The 21,220-nt window shown below is 32.9% G+C and overlaps 1 protein-coding gene across 4 annotated transcripts in view; it reads left to right on the top strand.

Moving 5' to 3' along the window:
- The window catches only part of LOC143914593 (connectin-like), a 127,925-nt gene that overhangs the window by 6,711 nt on the left and 99,994 nt on the right, over window positions 1-21,220 (top strand). For 2 of the 4 annotated variants that reach the window (XM_077434863.1, XM_077434861.1), the window contains exon 1: window positions 13,129-13,159. The exons of the other annotated variants lie outside the window; for them this stretch is intronic. The gene's annotated coding sequence lies outside the window, so the exon portion shown is untranslated. Of the gene's footprint in view, window positions 1-13,128; window positions 13,160-21,220 lie in introns of those variants that run through there. 4 annotated transcript variants of the gene reach the window in all.

Genomic DNA, 21,220 nt, shown 5'->3' with positions numbered 1-21,220 from the left:
GTTACTGATTCAATGATCATTAACTACATATTTTACACATTATTTTTCTTGTTAGTATTCAAATTCATTTTAATATAAGTGTATATATATGTACATACATACAGAGTGGTCACGGTTCGATTCCCACTAGTAGCTGCTGGCCAGAACTTGGCTTGTGACTCCAGGTCAATCGTTTTCTATTAGAGTTTGCCAATCTTCTTTACTATCTCTCTTGCGAATCTCAAGTTATTCAGGGTCTTGATGCTCGCCTCGATCTTCATAATAAAATGCTGCAAAAATTTCTCCATATATGTCGCCGTGGAAGATGGTTGTATTTATTATTTATTTATTTTTAATATACAAGTATACCAGTGTCTTTACAGGTCACCCCAATATGACACTGTGGCCAGACAATACATAAAAGATATAAACACAAAACAACAATAATAAAAAAAAAACAAATAAAGTGAATTTGAATTGTATAAATGAATTTGCATTGTATAAATGCTATAAATGAATTTGCATTGTATAAATGCTTGTTTTGATTGTATTTATCGTATTGTATCTGTATTAGTACGCTTTGGAGCGATCTGTAAATGCAGTATTCATGTTCGATTGAAATAAAATATGTTGCAGTCAGTGTTCACTTCGGTTCGTTCATGCACATGCTAGTTTGTTCATACATGAAGTATTGGTTTTAGTTTAAGTGTTTTTAAGAGTCAATAGCTATCTTCAAATAGACTCACTAGGTGTTGAATGAAACTTTTAGTTGTCAAAACTTTTGACCTATCAAAGCCTCTGAGATATGAAAATGCAATTATTCAAGATAAAAATTCTATGAGACATAAATTGGACGTTAATCGAAAAAAAACCATTAATATTTAGATATTATTATAATGGCAAAAAATTTCCGTAGAAAACATGTTGTTATAGAAATTGGATGCCAGAACTTATTATGCACATATTAAAGTAACCACATATTCGAATATTTAATCGATTTAAAATATTTAGATAAAGTTTCAGAAGGGTCAAAATTTTATTAAAATTATAACGAAATCCCAATCTGGTACAAATAATCGAATCGAATACGCCGTAGGTTAGAAAAAATTCGAATATTCAAATTTGGACCCTAGTACATACATATGTACATATGTATGTATTATATTTTATATTTACATATATGAAGTTTGGCGGCTCGTACATACATACATACATAACACGTATTGCATTACATTTCGTATGTTTACGTGATTGGATGATCAATAATGTTAATAATGTTTAATAGTATTCGATTACTAATGAACATACATATGTATGTATATATTACAAATATGTATCAGTGACTATATCTTTTAGATTTAGACGGTATGTATGTATTTAACCAGCAGAATAGACCAGTGGTTAGCATATAATGCTTTGAACAGAGTGGTCACGGGTTCAAATCCCACTGGTTTCTGCTGGCCAGACCTTGGATTTGTGACTCCAGGTCGATCGTTTCCTATCGGACTTTGCCAATTTATCTGATTTTTATTGAAACGGTTTCAACAAATTGGCCACCTTACCCATTTTCTAGCGAAATCTCGAGTTTTCAGCAATAGAATGCTGCAACTTTACAAATTTGACCATAAATGTCTTTGTGGATGTTAATTGATATGTATTTACTGAATTGTTTAAAATTCTGCATATTTACAAATTCGACCATTGATGTCTCTGTGGATATTGATTGATATGTATTATATTAATGTGCTTTGTATAATACTAATAATATTTGTATCAAATGTACAATGTTTTTGGCCAGGAAGGCGCATTGGGGCTATCTGTTAGGCTTCCTGGAATAAATTGAAGATAAAAAAATAAAAAAAATGTATGTATGTATGTTTATACATTTTTATGTCATCGCGATCCGAATTCATTCTTTACACGTACATTTCCATTTGTAACATTTCCTTTATGTTTTATGCAGCGTGTATATGTGTATCTAGGCAAATTCGAAGACGAATGATTTCGTATCGACATTTCGTGATTCCATTCGATCGTCCAAGATAGTAACTACGTACATACAGAGCGTATCCGTTATGAGGATCTTTCTCTCTATGTAAGGGTATCTCAAATCTCGTAATATGTAGATAGAGCAGGGCGCCCGCCAGCGACCAGATAGATAGATAATCATCTTTTCGGTTTCGTTTTGGATGTTTCCAATAAAGTTTTCGACCCAGACACGTCACAAGAATGAAACGAAATAAATAAATACGTACGTGCCGACTAAGAAACGAGCCGTGTTCCCATTTAAGGGAAAACTTTCGCGCTTTACTTTCTCTCCCATCCAACGCTGGGGGAGAGGGGGCGAGGCGAATTCTAAGCTCTAGATGGGGAGGGTAGACTAGTAGTTTAGTTTGGGGAGGGAAGTCGTAAACGATATGATTTATGAGTCGGGTAGGGGCTGAGCGAGAGAACTTGTTTGGAGGCCTGTATGCCGAACACAAGTAACTCTGCGAAATATTCTAAGCTTCGCGTAATTGGAGTCACATAGTTGGCGGTTCGTTGCCGTTTATATGTACCTTCCTCTCTCGTTTTCTCACATTATATATTATTGCCCGGGGCGAATTTCTGTGTTTTCAGTTTCCAGAACGTTTGCTAATCGTCGTCGCCACAGCGAACGGTCCGTTCGATCCGTCGATTTAGATAAAATTTAATTTTTCGCTTACCGGATATCGAATAAAGGAAACGGCGCGTGTCGATACGTTCGCGGGATACAGAGTAGATGCACGCAAGGGAAAAATTGAAATACGGCACGAAAATGAAAATTGATCGAAATTTTCCTACCCGGGCGATATTCGATACGCGCGAGAAGCGAAAAAAGCGATCGTAAAACACGTTTTTTTTTTTTTTTTTTAAAGAGTGACGAAAATTATGTTTACAGATATCGATTGATTTACATACGTACATTCATAGGTCGTGGGTCGCCTCGGAAAGAAATTGCCGGAAATGTCGCGAGATTGGTTCAAATTATTTGAACCGGTCGTGGTTTATTTTTAGCTATACTATTTTTCACTCCGTGAATTGACTGTGCGTATTTTGTGTTTACTTAGGTAATTTATTGAACGCAAAGCCCGGTTTACACGGTCTCGAATTTAGACGAGTTTTATATGCATATGTACGTGCGGTGTTAGTAATTACATTACCTTGTTTCTAGTTGATAGTGTTTCTGTTTATACATACATGTGAGTACGTGAGTACAACACTGTCGAAATTTGTGTGCGAATATGTTAAACGATGCTTTTAGCAGACGTGTAAAAATATGCGGGGGAAAAGTGTTGTCGCCTCGGTGTGCTTGTTTTATTTTTGCTACACTTTAACTTTAAGAGGTAAACTTGCAAGAAAAGTGACAAGTGGTAAAATAGTAATATAGTAAAAAATTACCTCTCGTGACGGCTTTGGGTCGTCAGAGTTTGCGAAATAATAAAACAAAAGGTTTAGTCCGATATGTGTGTAAGTGCGGTTACATTGAGAGGATAATAAAAGAAAGGGGAGGATTTGATAAATGCGCAATTGATAGTTTTGGTATAGGTTGAATTATTTCAGTGAATTTTTATCCGATGTGATGTAACGAACGTCAAACGGTAATAATATCGGGATGGATTGTATTTTTGTTTCTGAATGGATATTAATTTTTGACTATTTAAGCGAGGGAGTAAGTCTAAATCGGAGCGAAACGAAACGCTTTGATTTGCGGCACGTGTTTTTTTTTAAGTTTAGCGCTTGCAAAAAAAACGTTGGTACGACAAATTATTACCATCGCGTCCCTTCGCAAACCTCACCCTCCTGGAATTTTTTCGGTGGTATGTTATCCTTATATTGACATAGGGTTGACAGCGATCGATAACGGTGATTCCCATATTTGAAGAAATGTTGGAAAAACTTGTCGAAATAATAAGATAGTGTGAATTAATAATATATATTAACACGTAATATTTTGATTGTTGATTGGTTTGTAAACTTTATTATATTAAAATGAAAAATGAATGAAGATACATATTTTGATTCAGATGAATCAGATTACAAGCAACAAAAACAATAAAAATTAGACCTGGAATAAAAAAGAGTTAGTGAATCTTCACTTGCATGTCAGGTTGAGTACAATCTTTATTTTTCGACATTTACAACTAAAATGTTTACATTTCTAATGTGTCTGGTGATCCACACTTTCGTTTCTACTTTATCTGCATATGTAGATACATATATTTATAGGAAGTATGGATGAAGTACATATTTAAATAATGGAAAAATTCTACTTTGACTGATTTTTTTTGACATACATTTTATGTATATGTCACAGTGAAGTTTCAGTGAAATCATATCTAATTACATTTTCACTGGGTATACTTATATTTTCGCTACGGAAATTGCATATCAACTGACCCCTATTGGTGAAATTATAATTTTTGACAGTTGGATGATATTGAAATGCCATTATTTTAAGATTATTTTGTGTGCGTCACCGACACGAATCGCGTCACCCCACGTCACAACCCCGCTCCTTTTCATCCCCTCTCCGATGCCAAACTCACGCTCACTCGTCATCCCCGCAACACCGCTCTTGTCCATTTCCACTATGTAGAGTGTAGCATTTCCGAGTGATCTCGGTAGAGAGGAGCATCTGTTTCGATTTGGCTCTTTTTAATGCCGCATGTGTGGGACTAGATGTGGAAGCAAACACGTCATAATATCGTAGCACCCAACACTTATTTATTTAAGGTTAGGTTAGGCTAGGTTAAGTTAGGGTTGGTTTTATTTATTTAAGGTTAAGTTAGCGTTGGTAGTTCGACGTGCACTATCGCATGGTGCATTAGCACTCGAATTACAAATTCACTGACATTGAGAAGAGACTTTGTAATTCTATTGATACATTTATCCGTACTCACTGCTTGAGTCAGTGAAATTATAATCTCACTAGTGAAATTATAATCTCACTAGTGAAATTATTATCTCACTAGTGAAATTATAATCTCACTAGTGAAATTATAATTTCACTGAAACATATGTATATGTATATAATATGTGTATTGTACTTCGTCACAAGTGTTGCTTCCATGTGGTCAGGGCTTAACGTTTGCGTTTCAGTGATTTATTTACGCGTATGAAATATCGATTCGATAAAGTTGTTTCGAGGCAGGTCACGATGACAAATGGAATTTTGAAATTGTAACGATTACAATGGTGTTAAGTCGGTAACGATCCCATAGAGTGGGATTCGTTTTTTATGTGACCCTTGAGGATTGTAATCAAAGCTATCGTGATCATCTCTCGCGCTCGCGCCTGACACATACAAACAGTTCGATTTTAAATTTATTTCGGACCATATTTTATTTTATTTCGCAATGTGGATTCGGCCGCGTGCGAATCTGTACATCTTTCGCATGATAATAAATTCGATTCGGATTTATTGTGCGAGTGGTAATTCCCGAGGGGAGGGATTTTGTACATTATAACTGTGTCGAAGCTTAATTACTCATAGTTCAGCCAGGGTTAATATTGTCGAATTAGTATTAATATATGTACGTACATACTATATGATATATAATACATTTAAATTTCGTCGATGTCCGTCTCTGTATGGTGCAAGTTATAATACGTATATTATATATTGATCTGAAGGTATATATGTATGTACAATATGTAAGTGTATCGTATATATATCGTATATATCGTATAGATACGAAATCGCTAATTCTGACGTTAGCTATGCCATATAAAACGTTTCCTAGAAAAAGGGTACGCCTAAAATATTTATAAATCTAAAAAGGAAGCGTGTACTATCCTTGGTATTATATTATGAATTTTCCATATTTTTGTAGCATCCCGCGAGGGTTAGAATCATGGACGTTTTACATAAAACAGATCCTGTACTTTCAAATGAAAAATACGCATGGAAAAGTACGTGTATGAAGTGAAATTTCTTTTGACGACTTTTAAATATACATAATGTAAATAAAATCGGATATATGTAATATAAATCGGGATCGGGAATCGGAACTGAAATCGGAATCGAGAATCGGAACTAAAATTGGAATCGGAAATCGGAATTGATATCGGAATTCGGAATCAGAATTGAAATCGGAATCGAAATTTAAATCATTGGTCATATTTTACGTATATATATATGTATGTATATATATGTATGTATATATATGTATGTATATAGACGTGACAAATTGACATTTGTCACGTCTCTCTTCATTCACTGCCCCACTTCCTAAGTTATGGAGGTCGCGACCATTTAGAAAGGTTGAGTTAGTGTTTTTAATTATGATTTTATTATGATTTCATGTTTTATTTAGTTATCTTTTCCTTGTGTAATTTGTATATTTGTTTATTTAACTTATATTTTTTCCTTTTGTACATTTTAATCTTTTTAGCACACTCGTCGCTAAAGAGCAATCTGTTAGACGAGTGTGCTTGATTAATTGATTTTGTAAAATAAAATAAAAAATAAAAATAAAATATATTTCTTCACATATGAACACATTCGTGAAAATGGTTTTAGTCGAGAAGTGAATGCAAATATTTGGTCATGTGTTTGATTCGCAATCGTGGTCGTAATTTTATTCAGATTCCTTTAAAATATAATTAATTTAGTATATATTTAATTGTTTAATATGAAAAAAAAGAGTTCGAAACCTCGCTAAATAAAATTATTATTATATAAAATTTAATTGTTCAATTATATCGGGTACAACCGATAATTTTATTTTAATCCATGTATCAATTCCTTTCCATCCGATGAAATCAACGGGCACAAAACTAGTTTATATATATATATATATATATATATATATATATATATATATATATATATATATATATATATATATATATATATATATATATATATATATATATATATATATATATATATATATATATATATATATATATGTAGGTAAAATTGATCATTTTAAATGAGACCGTGTGTTCATGGACTTTTCTAGAGATTTTTTCGTTGAAAAAAAAAGCATCCCTTTTCGGATCAACCCAACGTTGTATAATCTTGTTATCTATAGTTGTGTATTTTAAAATTGCTAACGCCACCGAAGCCGGTTTATAGATACTTTGTAGCCTTGTTTACTTCTCATCAAACGCACATAGCTCGAAACCCTTATCTCCTTGCGTAACACCCGTCCAAAAGAGACATCTCAATTTAGCTTACCTAAGCGTTTTTTGCTGTTCTCCCTTCGCTAATTGAAATTTATAGTAAAAATTTCTTTTTACGAAAATCAATCACTGGAAAATTTATTTTATTCAGTTAAAACTTTTTCTACCATGTTTTTTTGTGCGTACCTACATATATTTTGAATAATGGAAAACGTTTCTGCTGAGTAAAATATTTACATGATAATATTGCGTGTGTGTATTCAAAATTGATAGCATTGAAATACGAACGCTTGTTTTGAACTAATTCATAATTTATGATGTACATGTTCATGTGTGGCAATATTGCGCGATGTATATAATCCGAGTCTGATGAATATTCTTTGATTAAGAATTTTCGAGATGAATTAATTTATGCGGCACCATAAACATGTGGGTTGATATACATACATACATAGACATGTACGCATGTACATACCTACATATACATATGTATGAACAAAATATCCAATTTATTTTTTCGATTTAAATTTTATTATATAATTCTTTCGACGAATTTTACGAGAAAATTTCGTCGAAGTAAATTAGGTCATATAATTCTTATATACGAGCTTCAAATGAGACTCAATCAGCAATTTTCTTCGTAGGGGAAAATGACGCGGGAAAAGTTAGCGATTCCTTTGGGGCTATATAATAACCGTAGAAAACCGCGTTACTATGTTCGATTAACCTCGACCCCTTAACTGAAAACTTTTCTTTTGAGATCAACACCCACCAAAAATAATAATATTACTTTTTATATTACAATCTGTATGTGGGTATACATATATGTATACGCCGAGATTCTAGAAGCATCCAATGCCGTTATATTTGTAAGTGACGTAAGTCCACTTTTCTTCATTTCGAGAAATATCTCGAATATACATATATATGTATAATATAATATATGTACATATATTTAAAAAATTTTAAGCCAAACTGAAAAAGGCTTTTTGGAACTGAAATTTGGACTTCCGCTACTTTTAAATATAGCAACTCATATGTAGATATATTCACATTGCAGTTGAGTCAAATGTTTTTATACCAAAATACAAATTATTTTTGTATATTTGGACGTTTATATACATTTTTTCATCATATGTGCCATGACAGGAATTACCCCAAGGCGACACATATGGTTAGACTATTTTTTTGTACATCTGTAAGTACTGTAAGGTAAAGATCACCTCATCACGCGTTCGCGCCATAAAAGGTTTCATACAACAGCCAATGAGGTGTCGTGATCCATCGACTAGTGTGCGGAGAGTACCCGATGGGCATAAATATTAGGTAGTTTTGGTCCATGCGTCATTCGGAGCTGACGGGTCGACGGATCAAGAACAATAAACTACACCTACCACTACTGTGCGTCTTCCACTCTGACCTTCACACATTTTTTGACACCCTATCAGGTGCCCGTTATGAGAAGAAGAGTCTGTATGCGTTTGAGCATTACATTATTGTTCATTATAAATGAGGATTTTAAAACGTCTAACTTTATTTTAATGCATGTATCAATCCCTTTCCGAAATCACCCGTTATAATATCAACGGGAACAACACTTGTGATATATTTTTTGATTTTTAAATGCTTTTTATTATTACGAAATTATGTTCACAATACATCTTATATCTATTTTAATAGCTACTGATCTACTGACCATTTTCTATTTTACAATTTAATTTAATTTGGTTAGTAATCATAGTATTATATTATTCTAATGTTAATATATACAGTGTAATAAGAAAAAGAGCTCAAAAACCTATTTATATTTAAAGTGCGTAGAATAATCTAGACTTCAGCTTCTAGAATATTACATTTGTGATACCAATTAAAATGTATTTTTTTAAGTGCCTCTTCTCTTATTGATGTACTTTTCACAGACGTTATTACGCACGAAAGTACATATTTATTTTTTATATGTTTTCTTCGATGAAGTGTTGTTTGAATTCGATATAAAATTCTATAAATACAACCATGATGGCTTTATTTGTAGAAGTATTCTCAAACCTACGCATTTAATACGTTTAAAAAATATATTTATGTAGTTTCAAATATTACAAATTGATTTTGATTTTTAATAAAGCTCAAATGTTTAATTCAAATTGATTATATCTACATATGTACATATGTATGTACCATGGTGCGGCAAAAATTATCCCTTTGAGGACGTGTTTGATAGGTTTACTGACAATGACTTCACTAACGTAAGGTAATCTATAGGCGAGCGCGCGTAATAATGCACCGTTCATCCATTTTAAATGATGAATGAATGTGTGTGGGTGTATGTGTTACCCGTCGCTCGGCCTGACGTCGCATATGCCTATCGTCACTCGGCCTAACATCACATTACGCGTCACCCCCCCCCCCCTACTTCCCCGCGTCTCCTCGACCACTTCACTCTGATTAGCTGTGTGTTGACGGTCTGGCACAAACACTGAGTAAAACTGTCAAAATAAGAATACATTAATTAGTATGTATATACATATGTACATATGAATGTATGTACATAAAACGCCCAGACAGCTTAAACTAGAGTTTCCAACGATTCTGTGATATTTTAACACTTCTATTTTACTATGTTACATTTTCCCGAAATCCCCTTTGAATGAATTTAAATTAAACAGTTTATTGAGAAAAATGGCCGAAAAATTCTAAGCCGTAACGACAGCACGCTTTTATAGAGCTCAAAAACCTATTTACAATCCTTATAACACTTGTGATATATAAAAACAGACGAACGTATAGAAAGTTGTATGCTAGGAAGAATTGGTTGGTAGATAGACAACGAGAACTTTGGAGGATGCATGAATGAAAACGTGTGAATTGGAAATACTTTTTTCCAACAGAATTTTTTATTGAGATCTTAACCAAATACGCATGTTTTATACATGAATCATAAGACGAAATCGTTCATATAATATATTGTGTTTCCAAGTGTGATGTGTGTATGTACATAGGTTGTAACCTTTTGGGTACACGTCTCGTTTACATACATATATATATATATATATATATATATATATATATATATATATATATATATATATATATATATATATATATATATATATATATATATATATGTATGTAGTTTGCAATCTAATCACTAACTGCGTTATCGTGCAAATTATTAACGCATTAAATTCTGGATGTATGTATGTACATATGTATATATAAGTTTTGTCGTATAATTACAATATTGACTCACCTTTGAGGTATATAAATATACATACAAGGGTCATTATTCGGTACTGAGTTTTTTTTCATTAGCCATTGTCGACTAGAAAGAGAAAGGAGCGAAAGAGAAAAAAAACATAAAGGTAATGAAAGGATCGTGCGGTATCCTTGGTCTCTGATTCGAATCAGTGCTCACAAATGAAAGATAAGATTGGTCTCCGAAGTGCCATACGGGCTGAAATAGCATGACCGGTCAGTCAATTACACGGACCGACGGCTAAAAGGGATCTCCTGAAAGGAAATAAAATGAAGGAGAGGCGCGCAAAAGAAATAGAAGCTTTTTTTCCCCGGCGCTCTCCGCCTCCCATCTCCCGCCCATTGTGCATGCGTTCGATCAATTTTCATTTGAATATCGCGTAGAGGAGATTTACCGAACGATATCCGTTCGAATTTATTTTCGTACACTATACAATGAGTCGGATAAATAATTTTTTTCGTCTTTTGAATTTCGGCGCAGCGGTAGTAGTGATTCGTTAAGTTTTGCTCTTCGCGTGAATCTTTTGTGAGTGAAAATTGTTATTTTTCTTTGTATTAGTGTTGTTGAGAGGTGCCGGCGAATAAATAATGACCGCCTGCTGCCGTTTTCGATTATAATCAATTATTGAGATGGGATGCTTAAAATGATAGTGTCTCCTCCCCCATCTCCCAAACCTATTGCCCTTTCGAGTTGAACTTTTGAGTCACCGACTTGTATTATTTCGTACTTAAACTATTAAATCCAGCTTTTATTTTCTTTATTTTACATGTCGAGAAACACTTTTATTACGGAATTTTGTATAACGCAAGTAATATAATAATATGCTTTCTTGAAAATTGGATATAAAAATGTAACTCGGCAAATATCGATTAAACGGAAGTGGGCTTTGGATTATATAATTGTCCATGAAATTTACACCCGTCTATCGATTTCCACACGTTTTTACAAATTGAAAATTTTCCGCTTAAATTGAGAAACGAGTGTGAAACATGTAGGTATTATAATTTTATTTATTTATTAATCCAAGAATATTTGAGAAAGGTGGTATAGCCGATGGAAACAAGGGGTTTGTTAATACATAAATTTATAGTACAGAAATATAATGAACTAAAAATAGAGGAAAATACAATAATAAAAAATAATCGTAATTGAAACGTAAAGGAGGTTTGTACAAAAATAGAAAATATAAACGACAAACTGGAAAATAGAAGAAAAACCCATTTATTTTAGGGGACCATCAAGTTTATCTGTATAAAGAGGCTTAAGCTATTAGAAGTAACTAATTCATTGAATATACTATTCCAAATTTTAGCCACTCTATTTAATAAGAAGGATTCTCTTATTAATTTGAAGTAATATGATTTTTGGTTGTGTGATTCCAAAACGACTCTAAACTATCATAGTCTGATATAGCTTTCAGATTAGTGTTATCATAGGACAATTCTAATGATTATTTGAAAAATAAAATTAATTCCAGATCGCGGGGTCAAACATGGCCCGACCGCTCTATTGCTCCACTACGTAGCCCAATGCTCCACGGGGACGGACAAAGGAAGCGTTCTAAATTTAATATATATGTAATTTATAATATTCAAAGTTGCGAGGTCAATGACCGGGGGTTTGTTTATACATAATTGTTGACCAGCAGCGTGGCTCGGTCGTTAAGCTTCTGCTTAACACTGAGAGGCGCCGAGTTCGATCCCTTGAGCTGACCTCGATTGAAAAGATTTTTTCTGAGTATATCTGTAATGCTGCTGGTCAGACCAGGATTTGTGACTCCTGGTTGATTGTTTCCTATCAGAGTTTGCCAATTTTCTCTGATTTCATTGTTGAAACGATTCCCGATTAAAATTGGCTAAAAATCCTTCCTACCCACTATGTCACCACTATTTGAGTATGATTAATGTAAATATTCAATAAAAATGTATGTACAATTCATAGATGTCTCGTTAATTGTCGAGTTTAAGTCAGTGTCTCGTAATTTAGCGACTTATATAATAAAAAAATGCTGTATTGTTTGTAATTTGGCCAGGAAGGCGCATTGGGGTTTACCTGTAATGCCTTCCTGGTATGAAATAAAAAAAAAATAAAATAAAATAAAATAAAATAAAAAATAATTGTAGTTATTAGGTTTTGTAAACTAAACATACAAAGCTCATAGACCGTTTTCCTTACGAGGTTTTGAACATTTCTTTTTTCATATTATCCGATTCCCGAATCCGATTTCGACTTCGATTTTGACTTCGGGTTTTATAATTTTATTATTATTTTTTCATGCATAATTTAATTGACATGACCGATTCCCGATTTATGTTTCAGTTCCGATTCCGATTAATTATTACTATTCATATTGTAACTTTATTTTAAATAATGTATCAATCGGAAAGCACCCGTTGAAATTTCAACGGGCATAAAACTAGCAATAGATAAAGAAGGAAAATTTGCATACTATTGTTATGTTATAAGCTTGTGGGCTTAGGGTAAAAGTTAGCCACATTCATCTTCATATTAATGTTGACTAATCCATTATGTATGTACATATGTACAACAAAAGGTGATGATTGTTTTAATCAGAAAAACTACATGATTAATTACATCGCAACGTTTTATGAATATGTTGCGGTTTTTGTGGTACAATACAATTTCAAAGAGATACCATTCACGATTCTTGAATGAATTATTCATGTGACCGCAAACCAAATAACTTTAAATTCATATTATGTATAAGTTATTATACATACATCAGTGTTAAGCGATTAGCCTAACCATCACAACGTGAGTACCTCATTTGCATATGCGTATTAACTAATATTATATATATATATATATATATATATATACAAAATTGTTTATCTAAAGTAAATGTGACGTGGAGTGTAATTGTGCCCGCCCAGTAGCGCATCATCTCTAATCTTTTCAATTGATCAATTCATATTACCAATGCCACCATTCAATGGATGCACGCCGAGTACTGGTCGAAGAATTTAGAATATTTCGTTTGATTGAACGGTCGATGCTGTTGATGTATTCGGTTTTATTTCGTAGGAGATACGTCTCAATGTTGCCGTCGGTATTGAACGGTAGTAGTTTTGGAACACGTGTCGTTGTCGGTCTCGAATTGAACGATTCGAGAGACGTTTTCTTCATACACGCTTTTACATGGTTTAAAGTGAGATTGATAACGAGTGCCAGACACAATGGCAAGAACGGTAAATTTATGGTCCGGTCCTGTCTCGAACAATGTCCGGACTGGAATCTTTTGCATCACGACTCGTATTGCTTATAGCGTGGACATGACGTAACCCTAACATACATACAATGTGTGTACATATGATATTACAGATAGGCTCTGTCTGGGGCATACTATGTACATACCTCTTGTAATTTATTTAACCTTCTCAATCTTCTGTGGGAATGTTCCGGGTGGTGAAAAATAGCGGTTGTCTTCACAATTTTCAATTGTTAAAAATTTTACAGAACGGCGGTCATTTTTTATTCGATTTGTCTGAAAGAATCAACGTTTCTTCCAATCAACGAATCAAGGCCTCGTGTAATGATTCGTGGACAATGTGTACCCGTCAAATTGTAAATAATTGTATGTACGCACATCGACCTTTGTTCATCGTTCGTGCAATGTAATTTGCGTCAAATTATGCTCAAAATTGTGTTGCAAATTTTTCCTAATTATTATTATCAAATTATCTGACGTGTATTCGGGGTGCAGAGTTGGTTTATGTAAAATCCATTATTATTTAAATTACTGCTGTCAAAGCTAACAAAACAATATTTTTCGCTTTTAATATTGATTACTCGCTCTGATCATTTGAACCAGAGTTGGGGATATTTTTACAAAAATTATGAATTTAAATTATAAAGGTATCTAGTTATACTTAAAATCGTTGAATTACACGTATTTTGATGAGTTGGGGACAAAATAGATTGTTTCCCCTGTGATGTCATATTTTGTTAATTTTTTTAATAAAATGCGTATGAAATTCATACAAATACACTATGAATAAGCTTACTTCTTATTTATACATACATACTTTGATAACTAAAAATTCAATACATTGGTTTACACGTCGGTTTTTAATTATTTTTAATACTAACAATTTTATTCGTTGGAAAAACATATAGATCTTACTAAAATTGTTGAAGTTAGGAGTCGGAGTTTGCAGTCGGTACATTTTTAACGACTCCACAACCCTGATTTGAACTATAAAATTTCAATATACAAGTTTTAGTTATGCGAGATATTTATTTCTTTTGTACACCGTAATTGGCAATTGTGACCAGGAAGACATTTAATGGCTTCTATCATTTTGCAAGTTCATAATTTAAGAAAAATATTAAATTTTCCCTATATTTGTACGAAATAATTTTTTTCACGCCTTTATCAGTAACTTTTTATTTTTTATAAAATTTGGCAAAAAAGCTATCAGTATTTAAGTGAAATTAAAAAATATATCTTTAAAATCTCATTAAAAGTAATAAGTATTTGCGTACTTAACGAAAGATGATCCAATATTTATTTAGAGTTACTCAAGATAAGTTGAAAGAGTCTCAACTCAAATCTCTGTTCATTTGTTTAGTTACTTTTCAACAGATTGTATCAAATGACAAATAATTATTTTAATACTTTTATTTAGTTTGTTTGCTCAGCCTTTTCATAGATATGAAAAATAATTTTGATAAAGATAGAATATTTGATGTTTGTTATTTTAAATGGAACGATTTTGAAAATTCAGTCAAAATAAATTACAACAGGAATTATAAAAATTGAAAGGAATGAATCGAGAATAATCTCATTTGAACTTTAAATACAATTTTCCGTTTATACATACATACATATGTATGTATTAAATACATATTCCGAAAGTCTATACTTGATACTATAAAATATGAATACGAACGTGAAAAAGGCGTAAATATAATAATTTTCATATTTATTAAGGTACGCGTATATGAGATCTTTTGTTTTATACCTAACTTGTAGATATTGGATTTGTTTCAGAACCTTTTTTGTTCAGTATAGAAACGTGTCCTTTACGATCTTATATTATTTTTACAACAGTTTCCGTAGTGGGATAAGATCAGTTTTGCGCGTATTGAATCTGCGAATGCCTCGCAGCACTGTTCTTTCTTTATATGTCTGTATACACATGTAATATTATATTATACCTATAAAATCTCGTCGTATAATAAGATATGTACACATACATATATGTATGTATATACAAAAAATAAAATTGACTGTAAACGTTGATTGAAGTATTTGACCATTTTATACGTATTTATGTATATTTGTTTAAATTGTAAACTGGTTATACTTATTTCTTTGAAAGGGAACCGTTTTCACGATAAGGTTAATTGCAGGCTCTTAGGAACAACCTTTAAAGAGAATATTTAATGTAAACATCTCAAGAGGATTTTAAAGAACCATCGTTAGCATTCATTAACCTTTTGAGTAGTGAGTTAATTTTTACATGAGAAACGTCTCAGGAGTGAGTTTTTTTTTTTCAATTAGAAGATTTTAATTATATTTAATGTATGACATATAATCAACTTTAAATTAAATTTTAAAAATTCAGTTGTTCTCAACCTTTTTTAAGAAGTTCTGTGGTCCTCAACTTTTTTTATTGACATATCGAAAAACTTATTCTGGATTTATTTATAATATATTATACCAACTAGATTACAATTAATTTTAATTCTTATTATAATGAGATTATAATAAAAAATAAAAGTTCAGTGGTTTTCAACTTTTTTAGACGGTTTTGTGGTTCTCAACTTTTTATTTTTATCTTATAATGAATTTATTTAATATATATTTCATAAAATACAACATTTCTTCTGATTGGATTACAGAAAAAGAAATCAGTGGTTTTCAACTTTTTTTTTATTTTTATCTTGAAAAACTTATCTACATAGAATTTATTTATGATATATTTTATAAACTAAAACATAATTTTATTGTAATAGTTAGATTACAATCAAAGGTAAACATTTAGTGATTCTCAACTTTTTTTTTTATCTGAAAAACAGATTTTTATAAAAAGATATTTTACAAACTATAACTCAATTCTTACGGTTGATCATAGCAAAAAATTATATAGGTACAAAAAATAAAATAATATAGGTACATATGTAGCTTATTTATAATATCTTAGGAACAAAAAAATTTTCCAATAATTCTTGGTCTACTCAGTAGAATCTACTGCCACTGATTATCCGTGTTATAATATAGATATGTACATAGGTGGGGTTTGGTGACTATTCAATCACGGAGTCTTGAACGGGAACGAATCTGCAAATTTTTTATAACTTTAGTATTGAAAAGTTTGAAAATATGTAAGATAAGTTGATATAAAACTTACGTCAAAATTAATAATTTTTTCTCGTGTGGTAATCTTCAAAACAAGGATGTACACATAATGCAACATCACATGGAAGACACATCCATCGTGTGTCCTTTCTTGTTTTTGGGCGTCTTACGGAATGACTACACACGTGACATGCTCTCTGCGTTCTTGATCCTTGGGCAGCTGTTTCAGGCACTGGATGTGGAAAATGTCTAGCCGTAAGTCTCACAGGATTGTCTTGAGGTTTTCTACCTCCGGAAGGAGATGGTCTCACCTTATGATAGTTTTCTACTATTTGTTTTATTATATTTAGCCGAAAGTCGCTGAATTGAGGTTTCTCGCCTGTCTTTACTAAATATAAATTGTAGGCATTCAGGGTGGACACATCAATCAACCGGAAAAAAATCTTTTTGTACCATTTCAATGTTTTTCTGGAGGTATCCATGAAACTAATCATCATATCTGATTTATCGACAGTGCCCATATTCAAATTATACTCCACTACGGCTTCAGGTTTGTTGATATTTTCACCTGTCGTGTAATTGATTGCATCTGTTTCAACCATTTTCTTTTCATGAATATTTGTGAGCATGTGAACCTCCCGTTTGTCAATCCATTTTATTGCCAATAAATTGTTACAATGTAGAAATTCCACATACCCACGTTTATGTTTTCCTGCGGGAAATTTTGGAAATCCTTTCCTATTGCATCGTATGGTACCGCATGCATGGGTTTTATTTTCGTATAAATATTCAAAAAGTGCCGGACTGGAATACCAGTTGTCAATATACAATCTATGTCCATTTCCCAAGTAATCTTTTACCATTGTTTTCACAACAGACCCAGATACTCCAAGATCTGGGTCTGTTTCTATTTCTGTTTGTTTGCCGGTGTACACAATGATGTCCAAAACCCTGTTTCCACATCACAACAGACAAACAGCTTTATTCCAAAGCGATGTCGCTTGTTGGGAATGTAGATTCTAAATGATAACCGTCCTTTCCAAAGCAACAGACTTTCGTCTATGCATATGTTTTGGAAAGGATAAAATATCTCTTTATACGATCTTTTGATTGGATCCAATAATGGCCGGATTTTCCATAGTCTGTCGTTATTACGAACGGTGTTGTCTGTGAAATGAAGCGCTCGTAATAAAAGAAAAAATCGATCCTGTGAAAACAGAACACGGAAGAACGGAGTCGCAATGATTGGATTTGTGGACCAATAGTCCTTCATGGAATTTTTTCCAACTAGACTAGTCAACATAATTGTACCCAAAAATACATACATCTCCGAAACATTTGTATCAACCCATTTTTTTAGCTTCGACTTTTCACTTAGATTTCTACTGATTTGAGCGGCGTATCTATTTGTTTCTTTGACTATTGTGTTCATTGCATTGGCATTGAAATACAGTTGGAAAAAATCAAGTTCTGTCTGCATGCGATATCCTGGCTGAATTCCGGATAATGCATTATCGAATGGGTGTATTTGAGGAGTAAAGTCGCCATCTTCCCATTTTCTCTCGTCATTCCGACTGCGTTTGGGTGGTTGTGGTTGTTCGTCATCATCAGTATCTTCTTCGTCTGAAGAATTATTCAATTGGAGAATTAAGTCATCCAAGTTATCCACCATATCCTCATCTTCACTGTCAAAAAAAAAATTGTCTATTTCTTGATCATTTGATCTTTGAGACATTTTGAATTTAAAACGAGCAGATCACAATTTTTATTTACACTTGATCACAAAAAATATTATAATGCACTTCACAAAAAAAGTTTTTATGTACCGAGTCGACAAGACGCGAATGCGTTCGATAACGCTAATTGGATAACGCATCCAATATAAAACCGAGATCCGATTCTAGTGTATGTTCGGAATCAACTGACTCGAAAAATCTTGTCGAACACTCTTATTTTGTGGGAAGTTGTAAAATTGACATATTTCGCTCGATTATATGATTGATTTGTGGCCCGATGGCGACCCTTTGGACAAAGTTTCCCTTGCATTCCGGACAATTCTCTCGAAAATAAATAAAATTCTAATTTCACGCTAAATTATTTTTATTAGGGTCAAATGAAATAATGTTAGTCAGAGATGTCGATGTTATTCGTTCGGAACATATTTTATAGTGTTTACATGTGGAAAATATTACTTTAGAACAAAAAGTTGTCGTCATGTTCAGTCATCAAAATTTAACTGGCTTTCACGCCTCGTTAAATTTGGTTTCTTTATTCGAATACAAAAATATATATTCACAAGAGTGAAAGAGAAACCTCAGCAACACTTGAAAAAAAACGAGATGCAAATATGTCGAACAATGAGAGAGGTAGAGTATTTTGAGTGATTGAACGTGTCAAATCGTACAAGTACGGCCGTACTCTGGCGGGGCCATTTTTTTTGCCACGTACCCGTACGGCCGTACTCCTCAAAGGGTTAAAGGCGTCCTAATTCTGAATCGCTAATAAAACGATTTAAATCTTAAATCCTCTGTTAATTTTAGGGTTAAAAAATTAAAACGGTCTTACGTTTAGAATTCCGATTTTTTCAAATTAAGTTCTTTTTACTAATGTAGATATTGTACAGTAATATTTTTATTTGTAGAATACAGGAAGTAAAAATCGATTTTTAATATAATACATATTACAATATAAGTTTTTTTGATTAAATCAAAAGTCACGCGGTTTTTCAATCTATACAGATCCATTAAAAGAAAAATCTCTGTGGCAGCTACTGGATAGAAAAGTATAAAGTTGATTGCGAGTACCATACCATAATGACTGGGTCACGGGAAGTAACTTGGTAGCAAAGTTTGGACACGATTGATCGAATGTTATAGAAATGTATAAAAACTTTAAAGATATTGTTCTATACATACATAAAAACATATTTCAAAGTGGCATAAGTCTACATTTCTTCATTTCGCAAAACATTAAATACTGTAATACGTTTATTTTGCTTTATCGAGATTCTGGACATATCAAATTTAAATAAGTGATAGCAATGTTTGAATGAAGTCAAACAGAAATAGTGTTTTGCAACTGAAAATTGGACTTCCGCCACTTTCAAATGTAACGGCTTATATACGTATTGACGATTAATTTCTGCCCATTTCACATTTTTTTACATTTCGACTTTCGGTTGTGCTATTTGTGAGATGAATGTTCCATCATTTTTATATGACATTATGAGTACCAACGTACCTGTGTCATGTTTGGTTCCGATTATTCAAACAGTGAACAAAACAAATTTACGAGAAAAAGACACATAACACTAACACAGCGTGGATTAATTAATCACACGATATTGCGTATACCTGTCCGAAATTCTTTTCTCACAATAAAAGTAACCGTAGAAGTTATATGTATGTATGTATGTACATACATACGTAATGCGGGATCAAAATGGTGAGATACACGTTTTGAGATACGCGGTTTGAACGGTCACGCGTTCGTTCGTATCAATGTCAATTAATAATAAATATGAGACGGTAACAAAGGAAACTTTCATACATTCGGCATGGAAGATTATACGGGACTATTGTGGTGGGCAAGAGCGTGTTCGTTCGCAGTAACGAATGGACCGATGGAAATGTATCGATGCAGGTACATATGTACATATGTATGTACATACGTGGACAGATGCTGAAGAATTTCAGGATGTTTCCGATATGTGTCAGGTGCATTCCCATATCCGCATCTGGTGCAATTCAATTCTAATTTCGGCTTGGAGGCTCACCTTTAGAGTGATGCAGCCTCGAACCGGTAATGACAGATTAGAAACGCAAGCCTCTGATTACGGCTGAAATCGATTTGCGAACTGAAGCAAATCTGTTCGTCGACGAGCACTTGTGATTTTCGAGAGTCAAATTCGCTTAACTGTCGGCATAATTTCAGCTTTCGGTCGAATGAATTCAGAAGTAGTATTTTACTGCCGTTTGCAAATATTTAGTTAATGAATTCACTTTTGTAGTTTAACAATGGAATGTTTGCGTATTCGATGAATCAACGATGCAATGATTCTGTGTGTGTTAGCTGATTAGTTAATCAAATGCTTTTATTTTAATTGGATTGAGTTTTAGTACGTTTACGTGGTTGACCAGGCAAACGTTTGCCAAGTTTCAACGTGGTTTAATCGTTGAACATATTCGTTTACATTGTTTGTAACACAGACTATTCCACGTAATGCTCTCTTACTCGAGTGTGAATGAATTATCATCGTCATTTACAGGTATTCACCATACACTGTTGGATGAAGACCTCTCAAACCCGCTTCCATTCGTCTCCGTTTTGACTCTCATCCATCTTACCCCACACTTTGTTTACCTTTATTTTTTTATCCACCCATCTTCATTGCCTTCCTTTCACCCTTATATATTGTCTTGGGTACCATTCCGGCATTTCTTTCGATGATCTTTCGTCCATCATTATTTTAGCTAAGATGAATATGCATAAGGAATCTAATCTCTTCGCTT

The sequence above is a fragment of the Arctopsyche grandis genome, chromosome 7, assembly GCF_051622035.1.
Source record: "Arctopsyche grandis isolate Sample6627 chromosome 7, ASM5162203v2, whole genome shotgun sequence".
Lineage (NCBI taxonomy): Eukaryota > Metazoa > Arthropoda > Insecta > Trichoptera > Hydropsychidae > Arctopsyche > Arctopsyche grandis.
This window is presented reverse-complemented; position numbering and strand designations above follow the sequence as displayed.